An 18,011-nucleotide genomic window follows, 5' to 3' on the forward strand; every position below is an offset into this window, starting at 1 on the left:
AGAGTACACGCTCTACAGGATATGTTCTTTTATTACCCCTGGTGGTACACCAAATGGTGGTATACACAGGAACATCATAGGTCTCTTTGTAAGGAAAGTGACACATGGCCTGTCCTGAAACAAAGGCTGTGAAACAGAGTGACATAGTCAAACATTAGCTTCAATTTTAGGTGTGACCTTCTGATTTATTTGGTTAACATTAGTCATTTCGGTTGTGACTACAAAACAGTATCTGCTCCCGTGGAAAAAAATAGATCCTGTTTAATACTGATGTCCTTGCATTTCACTGACCCGTATTTTAAGGCATTAGTTACAGCGAACAAGCACCTGGCCAGGAATGCTCTCAACACTGAATAAGCCAGGAGTTACTATCTTCTCAAAGTTTAAATTGAATGCGGGGTATTTTTGAAGTTAAAAATATTGTCAGGGGCGCCTGTGTGGCTCAGTCGGTTAAGTGTCCGACTGCGGCTCAGGTCATGATCTCGCGGTTTGTGAGTTTGAGCCCCGTGTCGGGCTCTGTGCTGACAGCTGGGAGCCTGGAGCCTGCTTCAGATTCTGTGTCTCCCTCTCTCTCTGCCCCTCCCCGACTCTCTCTCTCTCTCTCTCTCTCTGTCAAAACTAAAGATTAAAAAAATATATATATTGTCAAATACCACAACGTTTCTTGACAATATGACTATAATAGGGTCTTTGTGAGAAAAAATATAAAAAGAAGTAAACTTTCTACTGGGAGACAAAGAAAATACGCATTACAATGGGTCTTTAAAATATTTTTTCTTTTTATTCATTAAATGTTTAATGTTATTCCCCCTTTACTCACCTTTCTAGCTTCATTTTCCCTCTGGTGGTGTTTGAAATTATTATTATTTTTAAAAGTTTATTTATTTATTCTGAAAGAGAGAGAGAGAGAGAGACTGAGGTAGGGGCAGAGAGAGAAGGAGAGAGAGAATCCCAAGCAGGCTCCACGCTATCAGTGTAGAGCCCAATGTAAAGGCATGAATGAATGAAAGAACCAATGAATGAGCACTGCCTTTTATGAGAAACATGGTAAGACAAAGCTACAAAGAGAATTTTATTATATATAATCACCAGCAAATTGCTCTGGACATTTTTTCCATCTATATTTAACTTTTGTGATTTACCTACACCCAGAACTGTGTGCAAACAGCCATACCAAGTATGGTGCAGTGGTCTATCTATGTGACCAAAAGGAGCCCACTGAAGAATGGATAAGCCAACCTTGGCACATACAGGGGCTGGCATTTAAAAAAAATTTTTTTTAAGTTTATTTATTTTGGGAGAGGGAGCAAGAGAGTGAGCACAAGGAGGGGAGAGAGGGAGAGACAGAATCCCAAGCAGGCTCTGTGCCTTCAGTACCAAGCCCAATGTGGGGCTTGAACTCACAAACCGTGAGATCATGACCCGAGCCGAGCTGAGCTCAAAGGTCGGACGCTTAACCAACTGAGTCACCCAGTCCCCCCGGGGCTGGCACTTCTAATACACAGCTTAGACAACAGTAGTGTCAAGGAGAAAAGCTACACAGACCACTGACTGACTACACCGGATGTAAATGTTAACCTCCTTAGAAACTTCTTGGTCAGGCAGCTATAGACCTTAAGTGACTTTTTTTTTCTACATTAGTCGATATGCTTAGCTTCTACTACATTGTTTCGGGGACTTGGTAGAGATTTTACACCACAAGGAAATAGGCACAAGACCACGCCTGGCCATGAAAGCAGTTTCCAAACGCTCCTTTATGTGCAGGTATTTTGAGAAGCTGGTTATTAAAGTGCTTGAGCTCATGAAGACTGGTTGAGGATACGGTCCTTTTCTCCCTGGTATTCCTCTGCTCCTGGGCAGTTCTCTGCCATACAGTAGTGGGTTTTGATGAATTGGAAAACAGATCACAAATCAATCTGATAGTGAATGTACCACCAAAGTTCCCAAACGTCATATGTGAAATCCAAGTTTCTTGGCTCAATAATGTCACTCATTTATCTGCCTTTCTACTTTCCATGAGAGTGTGCCACACAGGGACACCTCTCACTGCAGAGGGGAAAAGGTGGGGAAGCATCATGGGGGCCTCTAGTTTTAGTGGGGGAAGAAAAATGGCTACTGCCTGCTTTTGTTCCTCCTTGGTCATACTTCCTTCACCTTTAAAATCATTTTTTCTCTCATTCTCAAACTCTCATTTAATGTCCCTGGTTTTCAAGTATAATCACCTCGGTTAATAAATACCCCAGAGAAACATACAGGGATAGAGCAATGCTACTGTGTGATTAGCTGTCTGCTTTAATCCTTGTTTAAGTTAAACACACACACAGACACACATACACAAACACACACACACACCCCACTTTTTAATGAGTATTCACCATTTGAACAAAATATAGTAATATATGGTTTAAAACTAGGGAAGGGAAGAGAGTTTGTCAATTAGAAATTATTTAAATGCTAAAGTTATAATTTCTGAGGTAGAATTTGTAGATGTTTGAAAAGATAAAACGCTGCTCTATTCTGGGGAAAGATATTTATTAAGAGAAGGAAGAAAAGAAAGAGGGACAGGAAGGAGAACCAGTTTTCCCAGTCTCTATAATTTACCTAGGCAGTTAAGTTAGTTGGATATTTACATAAAAGTTCCATAGACTATAAAAGTTCCATAGAAGCAGAACCAGATTAGTTAAAGAAACTCCTAAAATACAGACTTAAATTTTAAAAATAGAAATGAACAGAAAATATATATCCAGAGTGTTACTGAACCTAGAGCATTTAGAATAAAACGTTCAAGTGTGAGGAAGCTTATGATTTTCCAGGTATATTAAACTCCTAGGATCCTTTTTGTAGACATAATTGCTACTCATGTTTCACATATTCCATAATTTCATTGTGTGCGCTTGGAAGTAATATATCAATTGAAAAACGAACACACTGGTAAAAACGCCCCTGATTTGAGCTGGTCATTTATTCCCAGTCTCAGGAGAAATACTGGATATTCTTTGAGTTAATAAAGTGTGAAATGACTTTAATGCTTCAAGGGAAAAACAGTATACCAGTCTTGCAAACTGTTTTAGAAAGCATGGCTTCTCTTATTCTAACCTACATCAGAAAATTCAATTAGTTTATTTCCTTTTTCTCCAAATCCCCTTTCACAGCAAAGAGAAAATGAGGTCCTACAGCAGCAAACTGTTCATCCCTCATAAATCAGTCTCCATGAAAACCAAGAGAGGGTGGTCCTGAAGCCAGATCCTTAGTAGATTTAACATGAATTCATTTGTGATCTGGACACCCAACTATGTTCTTGTGCTAAGAATCTAACTGATGTGGAGAAACCTGCAACCATGAGTTCCATCAGTGTGGCACTCCTGTCTCCAAGCCCGTCAGAGAGCAGTGAGTCCAGCGCAGACTTTTGGTCCCGGTGATACCAGGTGAGGCAGCTTACACAGCCTAGTACTTTCTTCTTACTTCTCAAGAGTCTGCACGTGAAGGCTAGGCAGACCTTCACATTTTCTATTGTAAGCGCACCCAGGTTCCATCCACTAAAAAAGAGAACTAGGATAATGGTTTGCAAACAGAGTTTGCCCATGTAACTGTGCCTAGTTTTGTTTCTCTAAAGCATCATGGAGAGAAATCTATTTTCGTACAAAAATAAATATTTACTGTAGCTCACAGTTCACAGCCACATTCAGTGTGGAGTGTCCTCTCTTTCCCTCTGCTGTCTCTCTCACACACACACACACACACACACCCCTATACATATACCTACATCCTTTTTGTCTTAGCCTAAAACTCTATCTAGCTCTGCTGTTCTTTTGTTGGGGATTTCATCAAGCATGTTTATATCAACATGCTTGCTGATCCTAGCCACCATCTCACAGTTGTATCCTAGTTACGAGAGCTGAACCAGCTGAGCTGTTAGTTCCCTAATTGCTTCAGCTTTCTCTCACCTGTCTGTTGGGAAACCACCTAAGCCTACACTAGGAAGAAAAATAAGTGAGGGTGAGTATCAGGTGTGAATATGTGTGTCGTTTGCTTAACGGGCTGACACACATCTTTACTGAGACTTGATGGGACTGAAAGTTACCTCCTTCAAAGAACCCTGGCCTTTCCCATACGCCATATACAAACATTGATTCAAAATGGATCAAAGACCTAAATATTAGAGCCCAAACTATAAAACTCTTAGAAGAAAACTATATATAATATAGTTTTATATTTCTATAAAATAATAGAAAATCATGACATTAATTTGGCATTAATTTCTTAGATGTGACACGAAAAGCACAGGCAACAAAAGAAAAAAATAGACAAATTAGACTACATCAAAATGGAAAACTTTTATGAATTAGCAGAGTGGAAAGGCAACCGATGGAATGGGGGAAAACAATCCCTTAAAATATTAATGAATCAATACCCAGAGGATATAAAAAACTCCTACAAAGCAACAACAAAACCAACCAATTTTAAAATGGGCAAAGGGCTGAATAGGCATTTCTCCAAAGATGATACAAAAATAGCCAATAAGCATATAAAAAGATGCTCCCACATCAGTAATCATTAGGGAAATGCAAATCAAAACCACAAGATACACCACTTCATGCCCACTAAGATAGCTATTATAAAAAAAAAGCACCCAGAAAATAAATGTTTGCAAGAATATGGAGAAATTGGAACCCTTGCACATTGCTGATGGGAATGTAAAATTATACAGCTGCTGTGGAAAGCAGTATGGTGGTTTCTCAGAAGCTTAAACATAGGATTAGCATATGACCCACCAATTCCACTACTGGGCATATACCCAAAAGAATTGAAAGAAGGGGTTCAAACAGAGAAAGGTACACCCATGATTAAGACAGTATTATTCACATAGCTCAAAGGTGAAGATAACCCAAATGTTCACTGATGTATGAATGGGTAAACAAAATGTGGCATATACAGACAACAGAATATTATGAGCCATAAAAAGGAAGGAAATTCTGACACATCCTATAACATGGATGAACCATAATGACGTTATGCTAAGTGAAATAAGCCAGACCCAAAAGGACAAATATTATATAATTCTACTTACATGAGTTACCTAGAATAGTTAAATCCATAGAGACAGAAAGTAGAAAAGAGCTGGTGGGGAGGGAGGAACGGGAGTTATTGTTTAAGGGGTACAAAGTTTCAGTTTGGAAAGATGAGAAAGTTCTGAAGATGGAGGACAGTGATATTTGTACAATAATGTGAATGTATTTGATGTCTCTGAAATGCACACCGAAAAATGGTTGTTATGCATATCTTACCACCATAAAAAAAAAGAGAAGGAAAAAAAAGGAGGAAGGAATGCAGATTTTTAAGAGAAAATGGGAAAATGATTAGAAAAATGTTCTAGGTTACACAGCTTTTTCTTCATGTTTACAATTCAAAATGCCAAGATAGATATATATATACATATATATATATATATATACACACACACATATATATATGTATATATATAAATAAACTAATGATACTTTTAACTGTGTGAAATTTAGTCAAAAAGTGTCTTTGTTCCAAGGTTAAGATTAGAGCTAGCCTGGGGCGCCTGGGTGGCTGTTGGTTAAGCATCCGACTTTGGCTCAGATCATGATCTCACGGTTTGTGAGTTCGAACCCTGCATCGGGCTCTGTGCTGACTGCTCAGAGCCTGGAGCCTACTTCGGACTCTGTATCTTCCCCTCTCTCTCTGCCCCTCCCCTGCTCGTACTCTTTCTCTCTCTCAAAAATAAACATTAAAAAAAATAATAATAATAATAATAATAATAATAAAGATTAGAGGTAGCCTGAGGTACTATTATAATCTTTTCATGCTTTTAGATTTTGGAGTTTTGTTCCAATGTATATGTAAAAATAATTTTTTTTAGGTGCAAAACAAACCAGTATTTCAAAGTGGCACAAAATCTGAATAGAGAGGAACCCAACAAATATTTGTGAAGCGTCTGCTCTATATTGATATGCAAGGGACAGTCTACCTCAGAAAGCAAGATCGACTGGCCAGTGGCAGACTTCTTTGCCAAGCTTTGGCTCAGTCTCCTGAAATTGCTCAGTATCGGTGTCACACAATTTTAACATTTCTGGTAATGGTGAAAGATAGCCAAATATTCATGAGCTTAGTTACTCCGGAAACCTTTTTGGTGTGTTCCAAAGTTTGAAAAATCCAATAAAAATCCCTGAACAGCCCAAGTATAGACTTTTCCTGGCCAGGGGGTGGGGGGGTGGCAATTGGTGCCAGTGCGAGGATGAAGATTGGACAGAACTAATCTGTAGAATCTATCACTTTAAAATTCTAGTCATGATTCTGGAAAGCTCTCTGTGAGGTCCACTGACCATTCCTTTGCTTTGGGGGGGGGGGTCCTCAGCTTTTGGTATTTTATTCATTACTCACGAATTATAGATGTGAGAGCTGAAAGAAAATGTAGAGGCCATGTTGAAGGAGTTTCCCGTCATTTTACTTTTTTACATTAAAAAATGATTAACTTGAAAAATTTTTTCCTAGTATTTAAAATGCAGGGAAAGTTTTCTCTCCTAAAGAACAGATGTGCTTTCATTGTTAGATAATGGAAGTTATGCAACATATCGTGTTGTTCACAGTCAAATTTAGACTATCTACATACTGATCTTCAAAAAACCACCTCAGATGCTCATCAGATAGATACAGAGAAGCTGAGCCCCTCACTTCAAAGAAGAAGAAAGAGGGGTGCCTGCGTGGCTCCGTTGGTTATGCATCCACTTCAGCTCAGGTGATGATCTCACAGTTCATGGGGCTGAGCCCCGCGTCAGGCTCTGTGCTGTCAGCTTGGAGCCTGGAGCCTGCTTCAGATTCTGTCTCCCTCTCTCTCTCTCTGCCCCTCTCCAGCTCACGCTCTGTCTCTCTCTTTCTCAAAAATAAATAAACAATAAAAAAATTTTTTTTAAATAAATAAGTAAAGAAAGAAAGAAAGAAAGAAAGAAAGAAAGAAAGAAAGAGAAAGAAAGAAAGGGAAAGAAAGAAAGAAGAAACAGGCCTTGAGAAGTTAAGTGACCTGTCCATGGTTAAGTATTTTTGAGTTTGTCGTTTGTCTGGACTCATTGACTGAATTAGGCTTCATGTAGACAATGAAAAGATTTTCTTTCGTTCTCCTGAAGCACATAGTACAGAAATGAACAAAAGTGGTGACAAGACATACCAGGTGAGTGGATGCAAGCCTCAGAAATGCTATTCCCCCATCAACAGACCCAAGAGATTGAGGTTGGAGCACAGGGTCAGCTGGATAACATTATCTTCTACTTTAGACCTGATATTGGTTAGGACTTGGTGGGGGGGGGGGGAGTGGAGGCTGGGAGGAGGGAAGAGGCTTTTATTTCCTGAGCTTCTGTAGAAATATTTATGATTTTAAACCTTCTTAAAGTAACAGAACTCAATCTTTACCCGTGTGCATGAAATGAACATTGTCATAATAATGGGTGAGGAGAGAGGGGAGGGCAAGTTAATTTGAGTCATTTCTGAAAGACAGTTTGACAATATCAAGAGCTTTGCAGTGTTCATTAAAAATAGTTCATTTTCATTAGCCCATGCTTCCATTTATAGAAATTTACCTCAAGAAAATAATCAGACACACAAATGAAATGTATAGGTAAGTATGTTCACTACAGTGGTATTTATTATGTAATGAACATAATAGCACCTATTTATACGTGAATGCAGCAAACATAATGTACAATGGTATAGAAATGGCTAAATAAATTATGGCATAGTTGTAGGATAAAATATTTATCTCATGTTCTCAACTATGTGAACCTTGTTAAATAATATTTAGAAAATATCTGAAATATCTAAAAGAAACAAAAAAAGAATAAATATAATGTTAACTGTGGTTATCAGTGGATTCTGAGATTATAAGCAATTTCATAGGTTTCCTTTCATGAATATGCTTTTCTAAAAATATCATAATTTTTAAAAAAGCTAGCTCTCCAAGTCCCTGAATTCTGTAGACTAAGTCCAGAACCCAGCCTAGAGGACATGAAAACAAAGGACTTTGGCAGGGGTGGGGAGAAGGGTGCGGCAGGAGAGGGACGGTGAGGGCTTAGAGGCTGTTGCTGGGTACATCGGTGTCACCAGCAGCTCCTCCCTGATATACAAGGATTGGAGCTTTGTGAGGGTTGTGGCTGTGGCTTCGGAGGGCCGTCTGTCCAAGGTTTAGCCTCTTTCATGCTCCCTGTCCCTGCTATAGCATACATAGGACTGTCACCCACATAATACTAATACCTTCTATCTGTAGAGAATTATGTCCTTGTCAGAGTGCATTTACATGGGTTGTAATTCACCACATTGCCAAGATTTGGAGAGTCTGACATGACAGTTATTTTTACCTTCTACAAAGGTAAAAAAAAAAAAAAAACAGCAATTAGAGACAGCAGGAGGATTGTTCAAGAACACACAAGTGTCTTTTCTAGCTTGTGCAAAGGACCCTTCCTTGTGTCCAACACTTTTGGAAGACAACTCTGATAAGATACCCTTCACCTCTTTTTTTGGGTGGTATAAGAGGCAATTTATAAGCAATACATAATTATTCCTTGTCTTTTAATGCCAAAGATGCTCACACGTACAGATAGCAGTAATTTTTCCTCCTTAGGTCACAAAGATGTAAACTAAACAAAGAAATAAGGACTTATATTGTGGGTTTAAAATGACTTACCATGTTATATAAACCACCAAGGTTGTTATAACAAACACACACCGGGTACATATTGTCTAAGCAGCAGATACCTTGGTTGATAGGAATGAAAATTTAAGGTTTTATTTAAGTGAAGAAGAAAAGGACATTGGGAATGTACTCACCAAAACCCCACTAATTTGGTTTGTCTGGTCCTTTTATAGGATGTAGAACAAGAATATACAGGGAAATTCAGGCAGCTTGCTTGGGATTTTTCAGTTCAATTTTTGGCATGCCCTTTGAAGCAAATCCTAAGGGGTAAAAAAAAAAAAATTGCTACAAATGTCTTCTATTTAAATATCATTTTCATAAGTGGGTTAAAAATGTGAGGCCATTTTCTTTTTTTTATTTTTTCTTTTTTAAAAAAATGTTTATTTATTTTAGAGAGAGAGTGAGAGAGAGAGCACAGCAGAGGACGGGCAGACAAAGAGAGGGAGACACAAGATCCAAAGCAGGCTCCAGGCTCTGAGCTGTCTGCATAGAACCCAATGTGGGGCTTGAACTCACGAACTGTGACATCATGTCCTGAGCCGAAGTTGGATGCTTAACCGACTGAGCCACCCAGGTGCCCCATGGGCCATTTTCTGAAAGAAAGAAAGAAAGAAAGAAAGAAAGAAAGAAAGAAAGAAAGAAAGAAAGAAAGAAAGAAAGAAAGAAAGAAAGAAAGAAAGAAATACGGACGAACTACCATTACTCTGTCGTGTTCCCTACAAACCAAGAAACATAACCATTTATTCTTCCTCCTATTCTTGAAGAAACGGGGACCAGTAATAAGAATGGGTCATTACCCTCCTTCCTGCTGAATCCAGGCAGTGTCTCAAAAACCACTGAAACAAGAACTCTAGCCATTCACTACCAACCGATTAGAGTTGCTATGAAGGCAACTTGCTATTCTGCCCTAAGTGCGTAGTACAGGATTTGGGGTCCTAGGATAATCTTTAAAGTCATAATACAGAAAACATTCAAATTAAAGAGAGTTAAGTTCAAGATAAGGATATTTCAGATGAGACATCAAAATATATACTGAGCACAAAACTTTGACCTTACTTCACATCTAAAAATAGAAAGTTTGCTCCCCTGAAGAAAATTAAGGGAGTTGGATTACCAGTAGTTTGCTTTGTGTTTTCGTTTTTGTTTTAAGATGTAGCACCCTTTCTTCCACCAAAAATTTACCTGGATGCAAAAACAGAATTGATAAAACAGGAAGCTGGCTGAAGTGGAAATAATGGATGGTATAGGGAGAGATCCCCATCCATTCTGCTCTGTTGTCCACTAGGGCTGGGTGGGGACCCCATAGGACCTGTAGGACTACAGATGGCACAGTTTGGAACCTGCCAACTAAATGGCCCCTAAAGTCAGTTACAGTTCCAAATTATTCTGCCTTGACTATATTGCATATTGTAAAGACTGGCAAAAAGCTTTCCGTGAGATCCATAACCTTATGGGAATACAAGTAATAAAACTAAGCCATGAGCTAGTTTTCATCCTTATTATCAATGATCTATGAAAGAAAAGAAAAGAAAAGAAAGGCCACACCCTCAAGTGAATCATAGAATAATAGCTGTTAAAATATTTAGTTGTCAAAGCATATAATCCTTACCCAAATCTGTGAGGACAATTTTCTAGATGCTGTATCCTGGATAATACCTAATGATCAACATCACAGTATTGGATAAATAAGAATAAATGTGCAATTACAAAGTGTGTCCTGAAATTAATTCTACCGTGTTGAGGCAACAGAATAAATTCAGTCTCCTGAACTGTTCATGTCTTAACTAAGTGATTCCGGACAAATTTATTCAACTTTTTTGAGCCTCAGTTTCCTTATCCATAAAGTGGAGATTTTATGGAGAACAAGAGATTGTATGAGAACAGAGGAAGGACTGCATGAAAAATACAGAATATAAAGTACCATTCCTGGCACATATTATTTATGCAGAATTGTGAGTTTTCAGTCTATTACAGCAAAATTTCCTCCTTTAAAAAATAATGTCATGTTAACGGACATGTACACTCTGTGAATTGAAATCAAATTATTAACATATAAATGAAATTGTAGGCTTTAAATAGTTTGTGTTATATATTAATGAGTAAAAGAAAAGAAGGATTTTATTTTTATTTTTATTTTTATTAAATTTTTTTTTTCAACGTTTATTTATTTTTGGGACAGAGAGAGACAGAGCATGAACGGGGGAGGGGCAGAGAGAGAGGCAGACACAGAATCGGAAACAGGCTCCAGGCTCCGAGCCATCAGCCCAGAGCCTGATGCGGGGCTCGAACTCACGGAGCGCGAGATCGTGACCTGGCTGAAGTCGGACGCTTAACCGACTGCGCCACCCAGGCGCCCCAGAAAAGAAGGATTTTTAATGTGCCCGTCAAGGCTATTCAAATAACAGAAAATTTCTCCAAAAGAAAATACTTAGGCTCAATTGTTTATTTCCAGAAAAATCTGATTTTCCAGACTGACTCCAAACACAACCCATTTCATAAAAATTTTAATACTGGTTTACAAAACTCTTCAAGCAAAACCCACATGTCACTTTTGTTTTGTGGCTTCACATTCCTCCTGACACAATACTGACTACCTTAGGGCATCCAGTTTGAAAAGTCCATCTCTGGTACAATTCCTGGATTGATTTTATTTATTTATTTATTTATTTATTTATTTATTTACTTACTTACTTACTTTATTCATTAAAATTTGTTTTTAATGTTTACTTAGTTTTTAGAGAGAGAGAGAGAGGGAGTGAGAATATGAGCGGGGAAGGGTAGAGAGAGAGGGAGACACAGAATCCAAAGCAGGCTCCAGGCTCTGAGCTGTCAGCACAGAGCCCAATGTGGGGCTCGAATTCATGAACTGTGAGATCATGACCTGAGCAGAAGTCAGACACTTAACTGAATGAGCCACCCAGACGTCCGCAGTTGCCGGATTTTAGTGTGGAGGCAACTATCTTACTGAAGGTCACATAACTATGTATGTTAATAAGATTTGCGAGGCAGTTCCTAGAGAAAAGAAATGGTTTCCAGACATTAACTGTGTTAATTAATTCACTTCAACCTCCTCACCCACTCCTCATTCTATGAAATAGCTATGGATACTGCTTTCTATATCATGGAGTTTTTGTGAAGACCTAATGAGGAAATCTTCCTAGATTCCACAAAGGAAAGCTATTCTGCGCAGAACGCTTGTTTTGTTTTCATCTGGGTGGGGGTGGGGAGGCCTGTGAATCTTAGAGTTGCTGCTTCCTCTTCGACAATGGCGGGACTGAGGGCAAATGTTTGCTGGATTTATGATGCCTGTGGCACCATCTCTGTTCACACTGATTTTTACCCTTTCTTCTTTATCTTGTCATACCGTGGGCAGTTTTGAAAGCTTTTCCAAACCCACTTTCAGGATTATGAATACATAAAAGTAATAAATGTATTTTTCCCCCAAAAGACACCCCAGTCTAATATCAAGTGCCTTGTCACGTTCTGCTTCTCAACCCCATTAGAAACCTAGATTAAACAAAATTTCTCATCCTTTCTGAAGATAAACCAGTTGCCTATACTCAGGGGTGTTAGTACATGGGCTTAAAGCTACCAGGAGACCACGAGGGCAAGAGTTAGGTAAGAGGTAAGAGTTCAGATAACAGAATCCTCACTCTGCCACTAGCAGGGTTTGACCACGGGCACGCCACTTAACTTTCTGGGCCTCAACATCCTCACCCGTGTACTGAAGCGGACACAAACACCTCATGTGAGAGTTGCTATAAGGTAAAATAAGACACTTCATGTGAAAGCATCTTATAAACGGTCAACCGTCATCTCCTGCCTGGACATTATCCTTCCAACTGACTGTTTTATACACTCTGGACCACTGCAATCAACCTAGCTCTCACAGCAAGCAAAGTGATATTAAAAAAAAAAAAAAAGAAAGGGGTGCCTGGGTGGTTCAGTCGGTTAAGCGGCCGACTTCGGTTCAGGTCATGATCTCGCCGTCCGCGAGTTCGAGCCCCGCGTCGGGCTCTGGAGCTGACAGCTCAGAGCCTGGAGCCTGTTTCAGATTCTGTGTCTCCCTCTCTCTGACCCTCCCCCGTTCATGCTCTGTCTCTCTCTGTCTCCAAAATAAATAAACGTTAAAAAAAAAAAAAAAGAAAAAGGAAAGAAAGACAAAAAACCACAGGGGCACCTGGCTGGCTCAGGTGGAAGAGCAGGTGACTCGTGATCTCAGGGTCATGAGTTCAAGCCCCATGTTCGGTGTAGAGATTACTTAAATAAAAAAAATAAACCTCAACAAAACAAAACATAATTTGAGCATGTCTTGTCACCCTCCTGCTTGAACCTCTACCCTTTCTTAGAATATGCCCATAGAATAAAGTCAATATCCTCAGGAAGGCCTATAATGAAGACTTTGGCTCCTCTTCCAACCTCATCTTGGGTCATTTTCCTCCTTATACGTGCTGTTCCCGATGCTTCAATCCCTCCTCACCAGTCCCCCTACCCAGCCAGCTTGTTCTCATCCTTAACTTTCACTCCTCAGAAGCCATCTTTAGATCCCAAGATATATTTCCACAACATCACACAATCTCTCACTGTAGTCCTCATAATACTAAATCATAGGAGGCTGCCATTTTGAAGGACAAAAACAATAGAACCTTGGCAAATTTATATGCTTATACCTTAAAACAACGGGTATAATAATGGCCTTCCCTGTCAGTTGTAAACTTTGCCAGGGCAGAATCCACCACTATAATCCCAGTGCCTCACAACTGATCTTAGCACACAGTAGGTGTTTAACTGTGTAATTAGTGTGTGAGATGTTGTTACTACCTTTTTAATGCTAAGCACATAATTTGTATCTTGTCATTGGTAGTAAAAACCATGCTTTTATTCAAATGCTACTTCTATGTTCTATAGGAATAAAATGAAGAAATGGAATGAAAAAAATTATTTTTTAAGATTGTCATTTCTGGCATTTCAGGCACACACGGATTCTAATATGTACAATATGCATCATGACGGATAGAATTTAGCCCACTGGTGTGATGTCATTTATGGATTTGTGTTTTTTTCACTCAAATGTTTCTCACCAAAGGGCAGAATGAAAACAATTCTCAAAGGAAAGCAGATGATTTGGATTTATTTCTTTTTACAGCTTTTGCCACGTGATAGCAAACAGCTAGGGAGAAAAGGATAGCATCTAAAAGAGAGCTAGACTTGAAACTGAGGAATTTTAAAATACACTTCCCCACGATATTCAAAAGGAATGCATCCTACAATCTTCCCAGATCAACTTATCTAACTGTATCATAGCTTACGTCTCTCATGAAATGAACAGAGCAAAGATCAACCTGAACCAAAGTTGGATGACGTATGGGGTAGGCGAGGCTTATTCACGAGCTATGCTACTTAACAATATTAATAATGTTAATAACAGTTAACATTCATTAAGTGCTTATTATGCACCAGGTACTGTGCTAAGCATTTTGTGTACACTGTCTTCTTTAATTACTACTGCAACCCCATGAAACAAATTCTTTGGTTACAGTCATCCTGGAGATGAGGGAACTAAGACACAGGGAGACTGCCCATCGGTGAAGGTCCCTTAGCTGTAAGTGCTGAATCTGGAATTCAAACCCAAGAGGTCTGAGATCAGAATCTGCACTCTTTATTATTCTGCTCCATGGAAGAATCCAATTCCAACCGCATCCTAGTCTGGGAGAGTAGACAATTAAAATTTGTGCTGTAACAAAAATGACATTATATGTATTTATATTGCAGCTTCAGAGTCATTTATGAGTCAAAACTGTGAAGGGAAAACCGTGATTTGTCAAAGCCAACTGTCTAAGAATTTTTTCAAGAGTTCCAATATTCCAATATTCAACTTTAAACAGTAAAAGATATATTCAACCTGGGTTAGAAATAAGGATAGAAGTGTAGAGTTTTTGGGTGAAGAGGAGAGAATGCCAGATACTCGTAAAGATCATGGGCTCAAAAAACCTGGTTATCCAATGTGCTCCCTAGATTCCTGAAAGGCTGTTATGCTTTTTGAAAGCATAACACGTTGGAAAGTTTTTGAGAAACCAGAGACTCCAGGAAAGGAATCAACAGCCTGCAATTTCACTTTCTCAGTGGACAATCTCCAATCTGACTGTCCTTTCTTGCTAACATTTAAAAAAATTATCTACCTCTTTTAGTAGCAAAGAAAATGAACACACTAACATTCACACCATGGAAATATGATTTTTAAAATAAATACAAATTACTAATTCTTTATGTATGATTCATGGGTGCTGGTTATTGAGATTTCACTCCCCATCCCCCTCCGTCTTTGTGCATTGACATTTGACCCTTTTTATAATATGCACCTTGCACCAGTGAAACTTAAGGCACCAGCTAGTTACTCATTAAACTTGGGTGCCAAGGGCTGACTTGTACAAATTACGCTGTTAACTGCCCAGTCTGGCCTGTGTGTAGAAGTGGAAAAAAGCAATCATCATAGCTGTGAATTTCTGTCATATCGGCAGAATCGAACAACAAATTGCAGCAATTCGTGCCTGACCTCTGATCTGTGAAGTAAGTCTAAACCTTTGAACCTCAGCTTGGAACTGAGAAACAGCATTTACTTGTACTGGAGAAGATGGCTAGCAAGTATTCTCTGCTGTGAATAGTTATTCTCTGCTGTGAATAGTTAACTCTGTGACTGTGGGTCGACCCACATCCCATCGACCTCCCCTACAGAGTCAACCGGCGTAAGGGACTCGGAGGGAGATCCTGAGAGTAGACTTCTTATCCAATGGCATTTTGAACAAATCTAAAAAAAGTAGAAAGTTGCAGGATGCAAATTTTGTGAATAAATACATAAAAACAAAAAGGGAGGAATCTGAGATCACTTAAATTATCGGGCACTTATACTATGTACACTAAAAAAAAAATTCTCTTTACAAAGGTTTTAATACTTAAAACTTTTTACCAAACAGTGCCATCTCTTGTATGTTAAATTTTAAAACAAATATATTATCAAATTTCTATATAAAATACAAACCCGTATTAAACCATCTCTGGGAAAAAGCAATCATGAGAAATCAGTTATACTTTTCTTTGAACCCAAACTTTGCTTCTGATACTAAACATTAGATGAAGAGGAATGAGTAAGTATAATAATGTACGTTTCTAATACATTTTGTCATAACACGATTCATCACATTTTATTCATTAAGAGGAAGGTTTTTCTTTTGAGAATTAGCTTCAAATGCTGTTCAAGTTGCTCCATTGCCAGGTAGAAAGCAGCAAATAAAGACTGTATTTCTCTGGTTTCTTTGAGTTCCTATTAGAACAAATCTCATATAGCACATAAAATAGAACCAAACTATTCTTTATAACGAAAGTGAAACTTATTTGTAGTTTTTAAAGCACACAACGTCCACTTAACTAAGTCCATTTCACAACCGATACTATTGGTTTGGAACAATGGTGCTGCAAGAGAAGTCTTCTTATGCCAGACCTTTTTCCAAAGAGGAAACATCACTATTGCTGACTTTATGTAGCAATTATCATAATGCTAATCCCACCTATTTTTCTTATTTTTCATTATCACATACCTTAAAATCACAAATCTCTAAAGACTTACTAAAATGACTTTGGAAAACAAAGGTGGACACTATTGATAAATTCCTGCTATTTGATCCCATAGTTTAACTAGCAGCAATCTATGAAAATATCACTTTGTGAAGACCTTAGCTTTTTCAAGTGTGCAAAGTGAAGATCTACTGGAAGAACTGATTTTTAAAAATGTTTATAACTTAAGAATTTTGGGTTTGCTGCTGGTAAGGCAAACTGTGCACTATTTGAAACTACTACCAAGTTCTAATTTTTTTTTTTTTCTTTTTGCCTTCGATTAAAAAAAGGGAACATTTGTTTATTTGACCTGATCTAAATTACTGGAACCAAACACAACCATCTCATCCTCTCTTCCAATTAAAACAAATAAGGTGTCCCCTACCTTTCCAGTCTTGAAATCTGGATGCGACAGGCTAATAGTAACAAAAGCTTTGCTTAAGCAACCCCTGCTCCTGATCCGGGGAACTGCGTAACTCTGTTTTCCATGGCACACGTCTCCTCATTGGTCAATGAGCTTTGGCCACTTAAATGCCTTGGGAGTCATTTGCTAAGGGCACCTGGAATGAGCTTTGAGTGGGTGGTACAGAAAGAAGGGAGGTGTAAAAATGGCCAGCTACAGAATGCTCAACAGCAGTCTGAAAACTTAATGAAAAACCCGCTGTCACAAATGGATTCGGGGAAGGCCCAAGAAGACAAAAGCTCCGGCATTTCAGAGAAAAGAAATTTAACTGAAACCTTTACTTACACGCCACTACTGACTAAAAGTAAACACGTGATCTTTGAAATCCACCTTCCTGGAATAAGAGAGGTGCCAGCTATTTTGTACTGCTTGATGCAGATGGGGAAAAACAATGATTGCTACTTCGGCCAGGTTGTTGTGGGATTTAATGAATGGATACTTGTAAGTGCTTAGATACAGGCAAAAGTTACACATGAATTAAACTCTCATTTGATTTTACTTCCAGTTTGGAGCTGGAAATGGATTTACTGGTAAGAAGTGGAGAAAAAATAGAAAGGGCCATAGAAAAAGAAGGGAGTGGTAAAACATGATTCATGGTAATGAAGACAGTTCGTACATAACAACGGGTCAGGGACCTAAAGCACCTAGGCAGAGTAAATACACTCCTTTTCAAGCAGGTCAGAGACGAACCTCATTGAAAGTCTCTCTGGAGGTTGAGTTTGTTAGTCCTGGTGGTTGGGAGAGATCAGGGGAGCAGGGAGCAGAAGGAGGACTGTGGGGAGGGTCCTGAAAGTGAGGTAACATCTGGGACCCAAGGTCTTTCGAACAAGGATTAAAATCAGCTCCACAGCATATAAACAGAGAAATGAATCTATAATTTCAAAACTGTGGTCTCCAGTTTTCCTTTAGTGGTCATGTTAACCTTACTGAATTCTATAAAACCTTAGCAATTTGACGTCACCAAGGTGGAAAGTAAAAAGACCAGACTGACAAGAAAGTTTGAAAATCTGTTTATCTACCTCTTAAAAAAAATAGAAACAGCATTATTACTCCTAAATAATCTAAAACTATCAATAGAGACTAGAAAATATCAGCGGGTTAGTAAAGGGCCAAAATCCAGAACAAGTCTTAGATTATAAAACTAAGTTGACAGGTTCTGAAATGGAGGAAAACTGAGGCAATGTCTCAACAACACTAAGGCAGTGTTTCCAAAAAACTACTGATTTTGGACTA

At 38.6% G+C, this 18,011-nt stretch overlaps 1 protein-coding gene across 4 annotated transcripts in view; it reads right to left on the reverse strand.

The window, feature by feature from the left end:
* RBM47 (RNA binding motif protein 47) overlaps positions 1 to 18,011 on the reverse strand; it is a 161,818-nt gene that overhangs the window by 29,258 nt on the left and 114,549 nt on the right. For 3 of the 4 annotated variants that reach the window (XM_047090591.1, XM_047090588.1, XM_047090589.1), the window contains one exon: positions 8,842 to 8,967. The exons of the other annotated variant lie outside the window; for it this stretch is intronic. The gene's annotated coding sequence lies outside the window, so the exon portion shown is untranslated. The remainder of the gene's footprint in view (positions 1 to 8,841; positions 8,968 to 18,011) is intronic. 4 annotated transcript variants of the gene reach the window in all.

Source organism: Lynx rufus, unplaced genomic scaffold, assembly GCF_022079265.1.
Source record: "Lynx rufus isolate CCGP_SWC_20201006 ecotype Redwood Valley unplaced genomic scaffold, mLynRuf1.p SCAF_3, whole genome shotgun sequence".
In the NCBI taxonomy this organism is placed as follows: domain Eukaryota; kingdom Metazoa; phylum Chordata; class Mammalia; order Carnivora; family Felidae; genus Lynx; species Lynx rufus.